Below are 20,660 nucleotides of genomic sequence, written 5' to 3'. Positions count from 1 at the left end.
TTAACTAAAGGCCAGATTTTCAACTGTTCGTGGTTGAGTATGTGATTAAATATACGTTAAATGTATATTCAGCAAGGACCTACTCTTTACCAGGTACCACATTAGGCAGTGCAGAAAACCTGCTATTGTGTACTGGCTTTGTTAATAATTAACAGTGTGATCTTGAGGAAATGGACAACTTCCTAAGGCACAGTTTTTTCATCTCTAAAATGGGTATACTAATGTTGGCCTGGCCAGTCTCAGATAATCACTGAGTATGTTAAATAAGGTGGTATATTTGTCAGCTCTTTGTGAATGATAACAATGTCTATACAAGCATTTGTTATTCATGTAAGTATGACAAGCTTTGCCTTCCATTCTAACAAAGTGAGTACATTTGGTTTTTAAAACTGATGAAAGAGGTAACTATATGGAAATTTCTTGATAACCCGTAGGGTAAATCATTGATTTTTAAGAAGAGTATAGATGACTTTCTGGGCTATACTGCACATTATGTACAATACTAGTGTTGCCAAAACAGAAATGCAATACTCATGAATATATAATGTGTAGCTATTCACCTCTGACATGTTTAAGTATATGCAAGTTGAGTTTCCTGGCAAAATTACAGAGAGTACAAATTATTTCAATTAAAAATAAACATGCTTTTTGTGAAATTAATTACATGTTACATTTAGACTTAGACATTGCTTGGTGAAATATAGTTGTAAACACAGCTATTACAACTGCATTAGGAAAACTCAGCTTACCCAAATCTCTCTTCCCAACCCATGTTCGAAACTATGTATTAAAAAATTGATTAACTTTGTTTCTTTGTCAGACAGCACTCTTTACAAAACCAGTGGCATCTTCACGTATATTAAAACCTCTAGGTTGGATAATGAATGATGGAATAGCACATATTTTCACTGGAAAGGCCACTGAAAAAAATAAATAAACAAAACTATATAAACAGGTCTCCAAATAAGTATGTAATGTATTAGATCCACAGAATCATAGGACTGGAAAGGATCATGGAGTTAATGAAGTTGAAATTCCAGTTATGTGACTGATTCCTCTCTCACAACATTCTTGCTAAGTGGTAACAAAACCATGCTTATACATTCTGGTATGGAAGAGGTCACTGACACCCAGGGCAAGCACATTTCCTTGCTGGAGAACTCTGTTGGAAATTTATTTAAAAAAAATTAGAGAAATTTTAAGTTTACAGAAAAATCATAAAATACCGAGTTCCCATATACCACCCTATTATTAACACCTTGCCTTAATCAGGTACATTTGTTATAATTCATGAAAGAACATTTTATAATTATACTATTAACCATAGTCCATTATTTACAATAGGATTCAGCGTTGTTTAGTCCTAGGTGTTTTGTTTTTTGTTTCATTTTTTTTCTAGTAACATATTTACAACCTAAAATTTCTCCTTTAAACCACCTTCAAATGTATAATTCAGTGCTGTTAATTACATTCATAATATTGTACTACCATATCCATTATCAAATGTTTCCATCAACCCAAATAGAAACTCTGTATAACTCAAGCATTAACTCACTTCCTATCCTCACTCCTACCTCTAGTGACATATTCTATTTCTATGGATTTGCTTATTCCAATTATTTCATATCAATGAGATCATACAACGTAAATGAACCTCAAAGACATCAGGTTGAGTGGAATAAGCCAGACACAAAAGGGCATATATCAAAAGTTATTTTTTTACACTTAAAAAAATATTTAAACAGCTTATACAATGGTAGGCCCTACGATAAGCAGAGAATAAGAGATACATGATTCTTATCTTCCAGGAGTTTTTAATCTAGACAAAAAACATGAAAAAATTTTGAACATCTCTGGCAAACACATTAATTTTGTCTAGTCATAAGTGTGAAAATGATGAAAAAGTAAAAGTATCTAATGATTTATAGTTTATATTATGCCCTCTTCCAAAGTATATTAGAAATTACTTAAAGCATAGTTCAAATTGTCTAATTAAAGGAAGCATGCACATTTATGTGAATTGAGTATGATTTTCCTGAAATGAAAATTAAAAATGAATTGTTGAACATTGTTTTATGTAAGAGATGTTAAATAGCATTTAGATATCATTATTTAAGATTCTGAAAAAGAACCCAAATTTCCCTTGACTCTCCCACCATTCAGCGGTGATAAGATCAGTTTTGGCTGTTGGACAAAGATGAATAGCATTAAGAATAAGTGCATCACTATTTGCCTCTCAGAATATAGAAAAATTACTTTCTGTGATAAATATTCTTCCTAACTCTATAACCTCTGAAGAACTTAATGCATTTAACAATATTTTGAGATAACAGCATTTTAAGGTAAAGTAATGACTCACAACTTAAAGTATCTTAAGACCATCCTTCTATTTCTAAATGTTAGGAGTTAAAGCAATATTATAGATGGATATCTAATGATAGAAATGCATTCATTAAATAGACAAGTTTACTTACCTATTGTTTCCTAATTTCTGAGTTAAACCAAGATACTCTAAAGTATTTTTAGCAATTTTGAATTTATTCATTATTTTAAATCTTGGAAGATAGAATGAAGGGATATAACATCGTAATCAGGAAGAATTAGAATCTCAAAAACTATAAGAATAGATGTGAAGTACAGGATATTTAGTTCTGATGACTGAATAGTTGAACAAAAATAGTTGCAACATATGTACTTTATGTAGACTTTCATTTAATACATTATGACTTAATTCCTTATGACTTTTTTTCAGCTTCTATAATTAACATTCCATACAATGCAGTTATTTAAAACGTACAATTAGAAAGTATAATCACAGAATTGTGTAACCAACACCACAATCTAATTTTAGAACGTTTTCCTCACCTCCAGAAGAAACCTCGACACCCCACCACCCCCTCTGAGCCCAAGGCAAGCAATGATCTACTTTCTATCTCTGTAGATTTGCTCATTCTTATATTTACTATAAATGAAATAATGTAATACATGACATTTTGTAAGTGGCTATTTCACTTGTAATAATGCTTTCAAGGTTCATCCAAGTTGTAGAATGTATCAGTAGTTCCTTTCTTAATTGCTGAATGATATTCTATTTTATATATATATATATATATATATATATATATACACATACCATATTCATTCATCAATTGAAAGACATTTTGTTTCTTCTACTTATTGAATATTAAGAATAATGGTTTCATGAAAATTCATGTTCAAGTTTTTGTGTGGATATAAATTTACATTTCTCTTGGGTAGGAGTGGGATTACTGGGTTATATGCCAGATATAGATTTCTTGGTTGGCAGTTTTTCTCTTTCAGTATCTTAAATATATCATACCACTGCCTTCTCTCCTCCATGGTTTCTACTGAGAAATCCGCACATAGTCTTATCATGCTTCCTTCATATGTAATGGATCACTTTTCTCCTGTTACTTTCAGAATTCTCTCTTTGTCTTTGATATTGATAATCTGATTATTAAGTGTCTTGGAGTCAGTATACTTGGATCTATTCTGTTTGGGGTATGCTGTGCTTCTTGGATCTGTAATTTTATGTCTTTCATAAGAGATGTGAAATTTTCAGTGATTATTTCCTCCTGTGCCAGTTTGAATGTATTGTGTCCCCCAAATGCTATTATCTTTGTGGTCTTGTGGGGAGACGTTTTGGTGCTGGTTAGATTTGCTTGGAATGTGCCCCACCCAGCTGTGGGTAATGATTCTGATGAGATGTTCCCATGGAGGCATGGTCCCGCCCATTCAGGGTGGGCCTTGATCAGTGGAGCTGTATAAATGGGCTGACTCAAAGAGAGGGAACAGAGTGCAGCTGGGAGTGATGTTTTGAAGAGGAGCAAGCTTACTAGAGAGGAACATCCTGGGAGACAGCCGTTTTGAGGCCGGAGCTTTGGAGCAGACACCGGCTGCCTTCCTAGCTAGCAGAGGTTTTCCGGACCCCATTGGCCGTCCTCTGGTGAAGGTACCCGACTGGTGGTGTGTTACCTTGAACTTTTTGTGGCCTTAAGACTGTAACTGTGTAGCAAAATAAACCCCCGTTTTATAAAAGCCTATCCATCTCTGGTGTTTTGCATTCTGCAGCATTAGCAAACTAGAACACCTCCATTATTTCTTCTGCCCCTTTTCCCTTCTCTTCTCCTTCTGGGACACGTGTGAGTGTATATTCATGCATTTCATGTTGTCATTCAGTTCCCTGAGATCCTGCTCATATTTTTCCATTCTTTTCCCTTTCTGTTCTTTTGTGTGTAGGATGTCAGATGTCCTATCTCCAGTTCATGAATCCTTTCTTCTGCCTCTTAAAATCTGCTGTTGTATGTCTCCACTGTGCTTTTCATCTCTTCTATTGTGCCTTTCATTCCCATAAGTTCTCCTGACTGTTTTTTCAAACTTCTGAGTTCTTCCTTATATTTATTCAATGACTCTTTTATATCCTTTATCTCTTTTGCCATATTTTCCCTCAACTTGTTGATTTTATTTTTGAATTGATTTAGGAAATTTGATCAATAATTAGTTGTTTCAATTCCTGTATCTCAGTTGAAGTGTAAGTTTGTTCCTTTGACTGGGCCATATCTTTGTTTTCCCTAGTGTGACTTGTAATTTTTTATTGTCTAGGCATCTGGTTTCCTTGATTACCCCAATCAGATTTTCCTGGGTCCAGGTCTTAGGAGGGGCTGTATTCAGTATCAGGTTTCCCTGTGTGTGAGACCCAGCAGATTGTCAGACTTTCTTGTGAGGCCTCTAGACTTTGTGCTTTTCCTAACCTGCCCAGCAGGTGGTGATTGTCAGCCCCCAGTTCCCCACCAGCATAAAGAGGTGTGTTGTATTTAATTCTTCATGGACCCAGTCCTGGCCAGGGACTGAGGGTGTCAGAAGCCAAGCTTAAGCTCTTTCAGGTTTCACACCCTCCCCCTACTCCCAGGCCCTGGGGTCTGAGTTGTCTGAGGGAGGGCCATCACATTAGCTTAGGCTCTGCCCACCCCCCCTCTTTTCTTAGGGAAGAGAAGCCCTTTAGGGAATTGTCTCCTACACTTCAGTTTTTCCTTTGACTCTCTGACTATCTCAACTCCACCCTAGCCTAGGTCAGTGCAGACAAATGAAAATGCCTGTGGCTTTCTCTAATGAGCTGCTTAGAATGAGAGAAAAAAAGGGAAAAAAGCAAGAAGTCCTCTTTTCAGATCCAGCCCTCAGCCCTCCAGTTCACCAGGCAAGAACTGGAATTGGTACCCAGTTCTCTGTGTCTCTTTTCTTGGGGCACAGCCTTTTTCCAGTATTCTGATTTCAGTGGACCCCAAAAGCCTCTGTTTTTATTTATTTATGTATTTTTATTCCAACAGCTCTGCCTCCTCTCTGCCAGAAAAAACCTGTGGGTTCCTTTCCTGCTTCCTCTGGGTTTATCTGCCCTCATAGCCTGTATCCAGTAGTCCAAGTTTGTTAATTAAAACTGCAGTTGGACCTGGGTTGAGCTACATTCCCTTACTCCTGGCAGGGACTGCTGCTTTTTTCCCACAGCAAAGTTTTGCAACTCAGCTTGCCAGGCCAGTGAGGGAGAGGCACCAGCTCCATAGTTTGGGGAGCTTTACTTATAATTCTATGCTGTGATCTCAGCCATTCCACCCATTCTTGACTGGTGTACAATGTTGTCTGGTCACAGATGTCCCCCCATCAGTTGTTCCAGACTATTCTCTAGTTGTTCCTGGCTAGTTGCTCTAGGGGGCTAACTAAATTCCACACCTCCATATGCTGCCATCTTGCCCCATCTCTTCTCTTCCTGTCCTTTTTATATTCATCCTATTTGTATCTTTGAATCTAAAATTTGTCTCCTGAAGACATAATAATTCTGAATCTTGCACTTTTTAATCCAATCAGACAATTTCTTCATTTGGATTTTAATCTATTCACATTTAATTCTATTATTGGCACTATGGGACTTATGTCTATGGTTTAACTTTTTATTTGCTATATATTTCATGCCTTTTTGTTCCTCTTTTCCTTTTTTACTGCTTCCCTTTGCATTAAGTGAATATTTTCTATATAATGTTTTAATTCTTTTAATGATTTTAGCTATATTTTTAAATTATTAAAGTTGCTCTACAGCTTACAATATACAGCTTAACTTGTAATAATCTACTTCAAATTTATGTTAACTTGACGGGATCTAAGATGGCATAGAGAGGAGTGGAAGCTAAGTAGTCTCCCTGGAACAACTTAAAAAAAAAAAAAAAACAGAAACAACTAGTAAATAATCCGGAATAACTGCAGAGGGGACAAACGTGACCATCCACTCATCATACACCAACCTGAATTGGGAAGAATGCCCAAGATCTCAGTATAAAATCTGTAAGTAAAAACTGTGGCTCCAAATCGGGAGATCCCTCACCCACAGCCCGAGCTACAAAGCTTCATGGTGCCAGAGAGAAGCTTTCTCCCAACAAGTGAATATAGCTCAGCTGAGCTCCAACTGGGGTTTTAATTAGCGAGTGTGAACTGTTCACTAGGAGGTACGAATTCCCAACAAGTAGACAGAGGCTTTGGGTGATGACTGACCTTGGAGAGCTGGAGGGTTGCCTCGAACTAGCTCTATTCCCTGTTTCAGCTCAGTGGAGAAAGCCTCAGACATTTTCAGTTCCCAGTTCTGTGACCCAGATAAGGGTATAGCACAGGCAGAGAGAGACCACTGAAATGCTAATGACCTCTGTATAGGGGTCTATCTTCTCTAAGAGGAAAGGGGTGGGGCCCAGCTCTACTACCTGCCTTTCATTCAGAACTTGGGGAAAAAGAGCCACACCTCCTTACACCAGTCAAGAATTATAGGCTAACAGGCACCACCTGCTGGGCAGAAAAGCACAGTGACCGGAGACACCAGAGGGTGTACCAATTTTCTAAGACACACCCTCAGGGAAACCGGATACTGAATATTTCTTCCTTCTGGGACCTTAGCCCATTCTGGTCTGAGGAGGCCTGATTGGGGTAACCAAGGAAACCATGCCTAGACAACAGAAAACTACAACCTACACCAAGAAAATGAGGTTATGGTCTGGTCAGGGGAACAAACTTGCACTTCAACTGTGATGCGGAATTGAAACAACTAATAATAAGTCAATTCAAAAAGTTTAGGGAAGATATGGCAAAAGAGATGAACCGTATAATGAAAACACAGGACGTGCATCAGTAGAAATTGAGAGTTCAAAAAACCAACTGACGGAATCTATGGAAATGAAAGGTACAACACAAGAGATGAAAGACACACTGGAAACATACAACAGCAGATCTCAAGAGGCAGAAGAAAACACTCAAGAACTGAAGAACAAGGCACCTGAAAGCCTACACACAAAAGAACAGATAGAGAAAAGAACGGAGAAATACGAGCAACATCTCCTGGAACTTAAAGAAAAAATGAAAAGCAAGAATTTATGCATCATTGGTGTCCCAGAAGGAGAAGAGAAGGGAAAAGGGGCAGAAGCAATAATAGAGGAAATAATCAATGAAAATTTCCCATCTCTTATGAAAGACATAAAATTATGGATCCAAGAATTGCAGCGTACCCCAAACAGAATAGATCTGAATAGGCCTATGCCAAGACATTTAATAATCAGATAAAGATAAAGAGAGAATCCTGAAAGCAGCAAGAGAGAAACGATTTATCACATACAAAGGAAGCTTGATAAGACTATGTGCGGATTTCTCAATAGAAACCATAGAGGCAAGAAGGAAGTGGGGTAATATATTTAAGATACTGAAAGAGAAAAACCACCGCCCAAGAATTATATATCTGGCAAAACCATCCTTCAGATACTAGGGAAAGCTTAAAATATTCTCTGACAGACAATGACCATGTCTGTGAACAAGGAACCTGTTCTACAGGAAACACTAAAGGAAGCACTGCAGACAGAAAGGAAAAGACAGGACTGAGAGATTTGGAAAACAATTTTGGGAGATAGTAGCACAGCAGTGTAAGTACACTGAACAAAGATGACTGTGAGCATGGTTGAAAGCGGAAGGCTGGGACCACGTGGGAAACCAGAACAAAAGACGAACGATAAAGGCTGGGACTGTGTAACTCAGGGAAACCTAGGGTGCTCAATGATTGTAATAAAAGGTACAAATATGTTTTTACATGAGGTAGAACAAGTGAATGTCAACATTGCAAGGTGTTAAAAATAGGGTGGGATTGGGGGGAAAATACAATCAATGCAAACTAGAGGCTAGAATTAACAGAAACATTGTATTATGCTTCCTTTAATGTAACAAAAGCAATATACCAAAGCTAAATGCATATGGGGGGGGGGGTAAGGAATAGGGGAAGGGTATGGGACTCCTGGCATTGGTGATGTTGTCTGACTCTTTATTCTACTTTAGGTTAATGCTATCTTTCCTTTTGTCACCTTCTAGCTATCAAGTTTATTTGTTTGTTGGTTGGTTTTTCTCTCTTTCTCTTGCCTTTTTCTTTTGCCTCTCTGCCTTCTTTGACTCTTTCTCCATCTTTGTGGAAGAAATGTCCTTATGTAGAGAGTGGCGATGGTGCTCAATACATAAATACGTGACTATACGGGGAACCAATGATTGTTTACTTAGGATGGAATGTATAGAGTTTGAACAAAACCATCTTAAAAGAAAAGGGTTGATGAAGAAACCTTGAGGGCACTATATTTAGTGAAATAAGACAGACACATAAAAGCAAATATTGTAGGTTCTCACTGATATGAACTAATTATAATATGTAAACTCATAGACATGAAATGTAAGTTACCAGGATATAGAATGAGGCTAAAGAATGGGGAGCGGTTGCTTATTATGAGTAGAATGTTCAACTAGGGTGAATTTAAATATTTGGAAATAGACGGGGTGATGGTAGCATGTAATGAGAATAACTAACAGTGCTAAGAGGTGTGTGAAGGTGGTGGGAAGGGTAAGCTCAGAGTCACTCATGTCACCAGAAGGAAAGTTGGAGCTTAAAAGATGGGAATGTATAAAACAGTGAATCTTGTCGTGGACAATGTCCGTGATTAACTACACAAATATTAGAAATCTCTCTCACGGACTAGAACAAATGTATGTCACTATAACTAGAGATTAATAATAGACATATAGGGAAAAAATATATACCTATTCCAAACTATATACTACAGTTAGTAGTATTTTAATATTCTTTCATCAACAGTAACAAATGGACTATACCAAAACTATGAATCAATAATGGAGGGGGGGGGGTGATTAAGGGTGTGGGAGGATGTGAGTTTCCTTTTTTTTTTTTTTTGTCTTTGTTTCTTTTCTGGAGTAGTGAAAATGTTCTAAAAATTGAAAAAAAACAATTGTGTTGATGGATGCACAGTTGTATGGTGGTGCTATGGGCAACTGATTATACACTTTGGATCTTTGGATAGTTGTATGGTATCTGAACAATCTCAATAAAAAAAATTATGTTAACTTAATTTCAGTGAGATATAGAAACTTTATTTCTGTAGAGCTATATTCTTTCCCTTTTTAATTTCCTTTTTATTATACATATTTTGGCAATATATGATACAAACCCAACAATATGTAGTTATAATTATTACTTTATACACTTTTGTGTATTTGAAAGAAACTGAGAGAATGGAGAGAAAGTATACATTTATGGATTCCAGTAATCTTGGCATCCCTTGCCTGGAATAGATTTTCTACTCTGTGAGTGAGGACTGGTTTGGGGAAGTGAACCATATATACCTGAGCTGCATTTGCCAGGAATAGTTTTTCTGCAACACAGAGTTGGGGGTGGGGGTAGGGGTGGGGTGGTGAGAAATGTTGGCAACCTGTCTCTCTCAGGGAGAAACCATAACACTAGAATAGGACCTGGAAAAAGAGGGAGCCCTCTTTTTCCTGGCAAAATTGGACCTTAGGAGAGCTTCTGACACACTAAGCTGGGGGGTGGGGAGTGAGTGGGTAGTAGCTTAAATGCCACAGATTCACTGTTCTTGAAGAGGTTTCGTAGATTTTCTTGAATACGTTTCTCATTTTGCTGCATGGCCTCAGAACAATTTCCATAGATTTTAACATTTGTTTTTCTGGGGAAAGGGTCTGCTAGGTTCCTCACATCACCATTCCAGAAGTCCTGCCTTGTAGCAGTCTTTCTGTGTGTGTTAAAGCAATGTGATTTGCTTTACAATTATTGTTCTTAAAATAATGTTACAGCCCAGTTCTTAACCTGGGCAGAGCCTCCATGATATTGTCCAATAATTTGGGGTGAGTATAGTGACCCATTTCTCTCAATGTGATTCCTGTGCTCTGTAAGCAGTGTGTTGGGTGGGAATGGCAGCCCCTCACACTTGCTTCTTTCAGTACCTCTTTTACACATGTCCATTTCCTGTATCTTCCTTTCCCATATCTCCACTTCTACATGCTGTATAACATAAGCTCCTTTAACTTTTTCTTTGAATATTCCCCGTATGACATGGCTTTGGAGTTCCCTCACTGTAACACAGATTCTCTTATGAATGAATTCCTGTTTATTGTTACATCTCTTAAAGCGTTATGTCAAAATGTAATTATCACGCTCCAGGTGTGGTCTGAGAATCAAGGCAAGAAGTGGCCCTAACCTCATCTTCTGCGAATGAAACCCACATTTGCAGTCTTTTCTTGTGATAGCATCTTTGGATATTTGACACATAAGACCATTTGTTAAGTTAAAAACAATTCCTTTTTTATGTGCCATATTCTTTTCATATTTTCCTCCAACTTCCACTTATTCAGTATGTATTATCCAAAAATAATCCTGATCGTCTATCTAGTGCATCAGAGTTGATGTTGCTGGTAATGGAGTCTTGAGGTCATAACCTTGGCCTCCACTAAGCTGGGCTGAGCAAACCAGGGATGTAAATATGCAATAGGTGTAGGGGTACCTTTTCCTCCCTATCTCAGTTGTCTTTTTTCTGCACACATGGCCAAACTGTTGAAAAGCCACACAAGTTCTGTTAACTTTGATTTTTTCTTGCAATCTTCATATTGTTATTCCACTTTTTTTTTTTTTTTTTTTTTTTTTTTGTATTTACACAGCATCTCATGTAATATTCTGACAGAATATCTCTCCAGAATGATCCTGGCCGTACCTATACTTCTTCACTGCTACTTGCCATAAAATTGGCTTTCCTTCTTTCCTCCTATGCTTCATTAAGACTATTTTTAACTAGTAATTAAGACTAAAATGATCTTACTCAATTAATTCATACTACCATGTAACTGAATGACTACTACCTTTTTCAGAGGGTGTTTGTTTATTTCTAACTAAGTAGATAATGCATTAATGGAATTTAACAACTGTCAGGACAATTCATCTGATTATAGTACCTTCAGGTTGGTGTTAAACTAGATCACATATGACAGGTTACTTCACTGATATATAATTATAGTAATAACAATAATGCTATTGCTGATGATAATTATATCTCTGACACTTTATTTTTACAAAGCACATTCATCATCATTATTTCATTTAATCTTTAAAAAATCTTGTGAGGTGGTTATTATCACCTCCATTTTACAAGTATATTTATTTGAAAATGAGCATGTGTCAAATGAAAATTGTAGCATTACTCCTGTTTTATTATAGCCACAAGTTAGGGAGTACTGGATGGAATTAGCTATGCTTAGTCCAGATTTCTTATATTAAAGAATTATCTCTCATTAAAGTTTTTGAAGGACTAATTTTAAAATGTTTTAGTTATTTTGAAAGGAAAATCAAACTGATTAATAACTTACCATTAGCTATCAAATGATACAGTACTGCGCTGCTAGTGACTTTTTTTTTTTTTTTTTTGGAACTTGGGAAAGAAGAATTAATAAGTAAGGGTCAAAAAATTGTCTCATGATAGGAAGCTGATTTAGTTGGTTGATAAAGCTTCAACCTTTCACTCACTGTCCTCCAATAGCTTCTGGAAACACCACTGGATTTTTAGTGGCCTAGTTCCTAATTGCTTCTTCAGCTGTGCAAAGGCAGTGTGGGAGTGAGAAGTGGAAAAAAATAGGAATGTGAGATGCAGACAAATTTTCCTTTGGGCATTGTTATAAAATACTACATGGTACTTAAACATAAAATAATATGGAGGTAGCAATATATTATGTTCTTTCTCATGAAAATTTTCCCTTTAAAATGTTTTTCTGCCCATCAATTTTTTCATTTATCACTGTTTTACACTGGAGACACAAATATTTACATGAGATTCAGTCACTATCCTTAAGTAACTCTCAATCAAGTGGAACAGACACATAATCAAATGATTCTATTAGGTATTAACCACAGAACTTAGTTAGAATTATTCAGCCTATTATATTGCATTGGTCCAAAAAGTAATATACCCATAGGAACATGACTGATTTACATTATTTTTTTTTTTTTGAAAGTGAATCTATGTATGTTTTGTACTATCTATATTCTAATAAACAAGCTAAACTGTTGGTTAGCCTTTCTACATTTGGACTAATGGTAAAGTCAGAAATTGAATCTTGGCTTAATTTCCAAATGTTTTGATTGATGGGCCATTTCTATAAACAAACAGGATCAGGATTTTAAGGATGTTTGAATATGGACATGAGGCGCTCTACTTCCAAGAACTTGGAAATAAAGGAAAGCTTGTTATTTTCTCAGGTTTACACAGTTGATTCAGTATTTAATTGATAATAATAAACATATGAAGTTTCTTATTGGAGGTACATATGCTCCCATATCTGTAAGATTTTATCTTAATCTGATTTAAGTTATTGTCTTTTATGAAGAATAAAAGCCTGTGAATTAGGAGGGAGGTTAGTTAATAATGACAAACCAAGTAATGGAGGACCTGAGAGCCAAATGCTGCCAGTGTCCGTTTAAATGCTAATGCATGAAAAATATGGCCAAATGGGGCACGGTACATTTGAGAAAGCTTAATATTCATATCCTATGTGCATTTTGGAGAGTGAGTTTGAATTAAGTTTTAACATATTCTACAACTTCATGAAGTGTTCTACTTTTGTAGTTACAGCTTCTTGAATTAAGCGTAGTTACAATTTGCAATCACTCCATTTCTCAATTCCTGGGGAATAATTTTCTTTGCTTTATTTTTCAAAATAATGGTCTACACTCTCAGAACCCACTACACAACCTGAGGAAGTGTTATATGATATAGGAGTATAAGACAATGAATTTATTGAAGTTCTGAACTTATGAAAAGGAGAATACTAGCTAAAATTTTGATTCAGTTTAAAAAATGCCAAGTACTGTGCTAAGAATTTAATATTAATTATCTCACTTAATGCTTGCCATAATTTTATCATATAGGCATTACTATTTCCATTTTGTGGGTCAGGTTATCTAAATTGCCTGGTTACACATTTATCAAATGTCAGAATTGTATTTAAATCCAGATCTGTATCCAAAACTCAGGATTTAACCCAATGCTGTATGGACTTGCAGTCTGCTTGTGATTTATATTTTGTTAAACTATTAATAATAAACAATGATAAGGAAATATGAATTCAGTTGTCTTTTTATTAGACCTAGTATAGTGCCTAGCTCAAACCATAGCAATAGGTCCAGGAAAAATACAGCAATTATTCTCATACATATGGGGGGCATGGGATCACCTTTTAACTGTTAAAATGTTAGCTGTTAAATGCAAATGGAAATATCCCTAGTAACTGGTGATAATTAAAAATTGTTTTTTTGTCTACTGTAAAATTTCAGTGCAAACAAAACATCCTTTTATATTTTCCTCCTTGATTCCAGATATACTGAAGTAGACATTGGAAAGAAAATAATACTGTTTTTTCAATGACAACTGTTAACTTTACTGCCTAGACTATGGTCAGTTTTGATACATGTTCCATGCACATTTGAGAAAAAAGTTTATTCTGTCACTGTTTGGTACAGTTTTATGCATATGTAAAGAACATATATCTAAATAATTATTTACTTTTTTCTTTAGCTCTTCTGTCTCCTTCCTGCTTTTCTTGTGTATCTGTCCATTTTATTTGATGTTGAAAGAAGGGAGTTAAAGACTTCCATGATAATTGTAGATTTGTACACTTTTTATTTTAATTCTGTCAATTTTGTTGTATATATATATTGAATATTTGTGATTGTGTGCATAAAAACCTATAGTATACGTTCTTGTTTAATTGGGACCATTATCTTTATAAAATGATGCTTTTTAAAGTAATTCTTCTTGCATCAAAGTCTAGCTTCTCTGATGTTAATACATCTGTACCATATTTGTTTTGGTTACTTCTGTATGTTTGAGCTCTATTTCTTATAAGCAGAATATTTTGGTTTGTTCCATTTTATTTTTATTTTATATGTCTGTTAATCCAGTCTGATAATCTTGGTTTTTAACTTCGAGTATTTAGTCAAATTATATTTCATGTAACTACTGATACAGTTGGGTTTATAATTACCATTTTATATTGTTTATATTTTCCCCACGCATTTCATATTTGTTTCTTCCTTCATACTTTCCCTGGGAATAATCAAATATTTTTTCTCCATAATTTCCCCTCCATTAATTGGTTATATATGTAATTTTACCATTTTTAATGGTTTCATTTGAGGTGAAACATGCCTCCTCAATGTATTACCATCCAATACAAATTATCACTTTACTTTCCTAGTAAAGCTATGCACTTAGAACACTTTAATTTCATTTGACTATATTCCACCTTGTGTGTTAATGTTGTTATACATTTTAAATTTTCATATATTTTAATCCCACAAGGCATTACAATTATAGCTTTGTACAGCCAAATTTTATTGTTCATTTATATTTGCCCACATAAAACCTTTTTCTTTGCTCTTCATGCCTTACTTTAATTCAATGTTTCCCTCTAGGATCATTTTCTATCTGAAGCATTTTCTTTAGAATATCTTTTAGAGTAGTTTTACTGGTCACCAATTCTTTCATTGGTTTGTTTGTTAAAAATCATCTTAACTCCTCCTCTTTTTCTACACAAAATTTTTACTGGGCTAGCATTCTACTTGGCAGCTATTTTATTTCAGACGTTTAAAGTTATTATAACATATCTATGCCTTCTTTAATTTCTGTTGAGTCAGCTGATCAGTACTTTGTTCCTTTGAGAGTTTCTCTGAAACTTTTAAATTTTATTTAAAATATAACTTTTGTAAAGAAAAGTGCATATAATTCTGGTTGCTTTTAAGATTTTCTGTTTTTCTTTGGTTTATTGTGGCTTGACCGTGATGTGCATAGGTATGGTTTTCTTCTTATTTATTCTGCTTGGGGTTTGCAGAACTTCTTGAATCTCTTCATTGATGTTTCTCATCAGTGTTGGGAAATTCTCAGCTATTATCTCTTAAAATATTTTTGACCCATTATCTCTCTTCTTTCCATCTAGGACTCCTCTAAAACTTATGTTAGAGCTTTCCATATTGCTCCATATGTCTGTGATGCTATTTTCTGTGTTTCACATTATTTTACTCTCTGCTCTGAATTTCAGTTTGGAAATTTTCTTTGACTTAACTTCCAGTCCATTAGTTCTCTTATCTCTTGCTTTTAACCTGCTCTTGATCCCATGTTTTGAATTCTCAGTTTCAAACATTGTATTTTTTGGTTCTAGACTTTCCATTTGATTCTTTTGTGTGGATTTTAAATATCTGGTGAAATTTTTTATCTTCTTAACTACTTTTCACTCTTTCCTTCTATATTCTGAATTATATTCATCTTAGTTAACGTAAAGTCACTTCCAGCCAGCTGCAATATCTATATCATCTTGGATTATATTTCCATTTTTTGTATTCTCTTGTTTTTCATTTTTTATATATGGCCCTATTTTTTTGATGTTTCTAATAAGTTTTGATTTAATGCCAGACATTTTAAATAAAAATTGTATAGACTTTAGATGATATTCTCCAGACAAAGTTAGACTTCCCTTAATGAGGCTAGGAGTGGGGTGATTGATCACCTTAACCTGAACAGGGACTGTGCTGGATCAGAACTTGGCTACAGTTTTCCTAAGGCACAGTGTGCCTCTGGTTCTCTCCCAGTCCTACAGATTTTGTATCTAAGAGTGCAGTGTATTCTCAATAGCCCTTTCCCTTAGTAAGTTCAAATGAGCTATTTTCTGCCTAGGAACATTTATAACAAAATGACTACAACCATAGAGACTGAGGTCAGAGAAATTGATCCACATGCTTGAGAACACAAGGTCATGCAATTGCAGAATTCAAATTAAATGACTTATTTTGGAAGGATTAGAGTAACAAACCGTCCTGGTAGAGAGAAGAAAGGACTGGGGATGATGCGAGCAGCAGAGTATAGTCAAAAAAGAAAATAAAGCTACAGCTAGATGATCTCAGATTGAGTGATTATTTTCTGTTACCTATGTGTGGCAAACTATAGAGAAGAGGATAATAACTATTACTTACAAGCACTCACTGTGTGCCAGTCACTGTTCTAACTGCTTTACATTTGTTGACACATCTAATCTTTACAACTACACTCTAAAATCACCTCCTTTTGACAGATATGAAAACTGGGGTACAACAAAGTCCTATCCTGAACTCACACAGCTAGTAGGGGTAGAGTTGGGACTTGGACACATCAGTCCAGCTTCTCTGGTTTATGGGAAAGGATTCAGAATGAGAATTGGCCTGAGTGATGTGTGTTTCTTCTGGCTTCTTCTGATGTTAGGCCCTCCCCATCCTTTGATACTCAAGTTAATTTTTTTTTTTTTTTGAGAACATAGTTTATTTAATATCCCAAAATACTTAGTCAGTGTGCACAATTCAATTGTCTCAAATGTCAAAATTAAAAAAAAAAAAAAAAACCTTTCAGTTCATTTGAATTGGGATCAAATAAATTCAACCCATTGCAATGGGTTAATTACATTTCTTTAAACATACTGGCTTCACTTTTATATCTCTCTTTCTCACTTTTTCATTACAATTATTTTGTTAAAAAAAGGGCCATTCATCTTAAGAATTTTCCACAGCATGGGTTTTTTTTTTTTGTTTTTTTTTTTGTTTTGTTTTGTTTTTTTTTTAAACTTCATTTTATTGAGATATATTCACATACCACGCAGTCATACAAAACAAATCGTACTTTCTGTTGTTCACAGTACCATTACATAGTGGTACATTCATCACCCAAATCAATCCCTGACACCTTCATTAGCACACACACAAAAATAACAAGAATAATAATTAGAGTGAAAAAGAGCAATTGAAGTAAAAAAGAACACTGGGTACCTTTGTCTGTTTGTTTCCTTCCCCTATTTTTCTACTCATCCATCCCTAAACTAGACAAAGTGGAGTGTGGTCCTTATGGCTTTCCCAATCCCATTGTCACCCCTCATAAGCTACATTTTTATACAACTGTCTTCGAGATTCATGGGTTCTGGGTTGTAGTTTGATAGTTTCAGGTATCCACCACCAGCTACCCCAATTCTTTAGAACCTAAAAAGGGTTGTCTAAAGTGTGCATAAGAGTGCCCAACAGAGTGACCTCTCGGCTCCTTTTGGAATCTCTCTGCCACTGAAGCTTATTTCATTTCCTTTCACATCCCCCTTTTGGTCAAGAAGATGTTCTCCGTCCCACGATGCCAGGTCTGCATCCTTCCCCGGGAGTCATATTCCACGTTGCCAGGGAGATTCACTCCCCTGGGTGTCTGATCCCACGTAGGGGGGAGGGCAGTGATTTCACCTTTCAAGTTGGCTTAGCTAGAGAGACAGGGCCACATCTGAGCAACAAAGAGGCATTCGGGAGGAGGCTCTTAGGCACAACCATAGGGAGGCCTAGCCTCTCCTTTGCAGCAACCGTCTTCCCAAGGGTAAAACCTGTGGTAGAGGGCTCAACCCATCAAACCACCAGTCCCCTATGTCTGTGGTCATGTTAGCAACCATGGAGGTGGGGTAGGCGAATACCCCTGCATTCTCCACAGGCTCCTCAAGGGGGCATCAAGTTAATTTTTGTCTACTTAAGAGAAGACTGCTTTTCTGAACACCTTATCTAGTACTGGGGTTATCCCCCATATCCTGATTATTTCTATAAGAATCTTCTTTATTCTTTGCTTAAAAACCCTAATATCGGTCCAAATGATATTATTTGTTTATTTTTACCTCTTATCTATTTCCTCCTCTAAGAAGTAAGCTCCATGAAGTAAAGGAACCTATTCATCTTGTTTGTCTAGTGCCTGGGACAGAGTAGGTGCTCATTAAATATTTAGAAATAAATAAATGAGACAAATCAACTCATAAGAGAAAATGAGACTCTCTAAAATTTGTGTGTCCCCAAAAGAATACATAACTGAAAATGTCAGTCTTTCTTTACAAATTTACATGAAGTGATCACAAATTTTATGACAACAAAATGGAGTGTGCCACTTAGCAACTTTCCTGTTCAGTGAAGTTCTTATGAGTGCAATTAAAGATCAATGAACCAAGTGTTTAAAAGGCAGCCAACTTAATTGCCACAATTGTATAATTTAGATGAATAATAAATGTGCTAATGATAGTATAATATTAAATATTCAACTTGGTTATCAAAAGTCAATTAGGAGATAATTGTAAATCAGTAAGCCATAAGTAATGAGAAGAATCCTCCCTTTTAGGAAGGGTTGTTGACAGAAAGATGGAATCCTAATTCACTTGCTTTTTAGCATTTGATTTAGTAATATAAAAAAATCTAGGCATATTTAATTAGGGTATATAGCAAATCATGACATTCCTGACATTGATACTGCCTTCTAGTTGCAAAGCCATTTTTTTTACAAATCTGAGACATTAACAGATTAGTTTTGCTCATTTAGGGAAAAGATCTCAAGGGTGATTCTCCCTTACATTCCCTCCCAGTAAGAACACTTGGATGTGGTTTCTTTCTATCTTTCCATCCCTCTTTCCACATGCACTTCTGCATTTGTGGTGGAGGATTTGCGTTGCTTACCAGCCTGAAGCAGATTTGGGAAATGCTACTCCAACATACATAGGCAATGGAATGAAGATGAAAAAAATGGTTGGAAATTTTACATAGCAAAAAGTCTGACCTTCAGATTTTTTGCAGCGTCAATGGCTTAATGTCACCCAAGAGGCCCCAGAAGCCTTCATTCTTTGGTGACTTTACCTTTGTCCAGATTTTGGACCTATCATGTATACCCTGAAACTTGATTTCCAAAATATATGAAGTAGTTCTGTCTCTACAGGGCTGAAACATCATGCAAACTCCAAGAGACTGATGCATACAGCAAGAATGGAACTGTATTCATTTATAATATAATGCTCTGATCTTCAGATTAAGGATCTGAAGTGTCCGTCTCCCTCATATATTTACCTCAATATCAGATGTATCTCAAACTCATTCTTAGGCCCAATATCTGTGGACAGTGATTTTTCACTCTGTGATTCTGTTGGTCTTCATTCCTATGGATGATCAACTCTTCTTGGTTATCACTGTGTTTGACATATTCAGGCAACAGGTGGTACTTGTCTTACATTAATGTGTCTTAGTATAATTTGCAATGTGGTACATTAAGTGCACAGTTTCTAAGATCAGAGCCCTTCAGATTAATTCCCACTTGTAACAGAAACTAACTGTATCATTTGGGGAAATTAAAATTTTCAAGCCTCAGTTTCAGTTCTTTAAATCCAGAGTTACAGTGTTATCTGCCTTTAAGAATTTTGTGACTGCCAAGCAATGGTTTGTAAAAAGTTAACATAAAATAAGGCATTTATTGCATGGGTTGACCATAGTAAGCCTTCAGTATTTTTTTCCGCCTGCATATATTGGCTCAAATAAATTATGCATTGTTTAACTGTCATATGGCATTCTTATTTAATTGTTTGTTTTCGGAAACCTATTGTGGTCTTGAAAATAATTAATGATTTATTTAAATTTTAAGATATTAGATATTGATTTGTAGTAGATATATCTTATGCATCTCCTCAAAATCTCAGTTCTATCAGTGAAATCTGCTTTCTAGATCACTGGCCACATGCTGCCTCTTAACCTCTGCCAAGGCCTCCTGATCCCAGCTATCTCTAAGACCTGTTTCCTGAGGTAGCCCAGCCCCATGAAGGGAATCTCTGGCTCCTCCCAGCACTTTCAGACATCATGGCCCAACGCATGACGTGGATCTGATTTCCTGAGATGCTGCCAAAAGGTTACACAACTTTGAAGTGGGGGGATGAAGGGTGAAAACGGGTAGGTGGTTAACTCCCTGTATGACAAACTTTGAGTAAGGAGAGACAGGAGACACGTGAAACAGACAGTTGAAGCCCCTCTCCCTTCTTCTTCTGATAGACTGTTCTGAAGACAACTCCCTCTACAAAACTTGCCTGAGATCTTCCAAGAAGCTGAGTGGGTGTATGTGTTTCCCTGTGGCTTGGCAGGAAGAAGTGGCCAACACAGTAACACATTACCTTGCAGTGCTTCTCATGCCCATATTCTCCTTTCCTCTTGTTTCTCTGAGATTGTATCTCCCAAATAAAGTATGGGCATTTAATCCTTTCCTAAGTCTCTGTGTCTAGGAATCCTAAGCTAAGACATAATTTTCACTTCATGAGTCATCAAAAACAGTGGCAGTGTTCTCTGTGACTTTCAGTCATTTGTACATTTAGACAGTCAATCATAATATTCATTAACTATGATATCTAAATCACTGTGATATGCACAATAGGGGATTCAATGGTGACTAGGTTAT

The sequence above is a fragment of the Choloepus didactylus genome, chromosome 6 (genome assembly GCF_015220235.1).
Source record: "Choloepus didactylus isolate mChoDid1 chromosome 6, mChoDid1.pri, whole genome shotgun sequence".
Taxonomy (NCBI): domain Eukaryota; kingdom Metazoa; phylum Chordata; class Mammalia; order Pilosa; family Megalonychidae; genus Choloepus; species Choloepus didactylus.
Note: the sequence above shows the minus strand (reverse complement) of the source record.